Below are 306 nucleotides of genomic sequence, written 5' to 3'. Positions count from 1 at the left end.
CAGCTCCCCTACTTCCGCAGCTTCACGTGCAGCGACTCAGTTCCAAACCTCGGGAGTCCTGTGTGTACACACGCATCTCTCCTAGCCCATCTTCTCTCCTGCAGCATCCATGTCGCAGGCCATCCTGTGGGACATCCGCAACCACGCACCGCCTGCCTCCTCGTGCCCCATGTGGGGGTCAGGAGCTTTATGTGGAGCATGTCCCGGGTGTGACCCGATCGGGTTTGTGTTTTCACCCAGCTGCCCAGCTGGGTCTGCACCGACTCACACCTGCCTGTGGCCAGACTCCACTGTCCACCCCATCGG

The sequence above is a fragment of the Mustela nigripes genome, chromosome 10 (genome assembly GCF_022355385.1).
Source record: "Mustela nigripes isolate SB6536 chromosome 10, MUSNIG.SB6536, whole genome shotgun sequence".
Taxonomy (NCBI): domain Eukaryota; kingdom Metazoa; phylum Chordata; class Mammalia; order Carnivora; family Mustelidae; genus Mustela; species Mustela nigripes.
Note: the sequence above shows the minus strand (reverse complement) of the source record.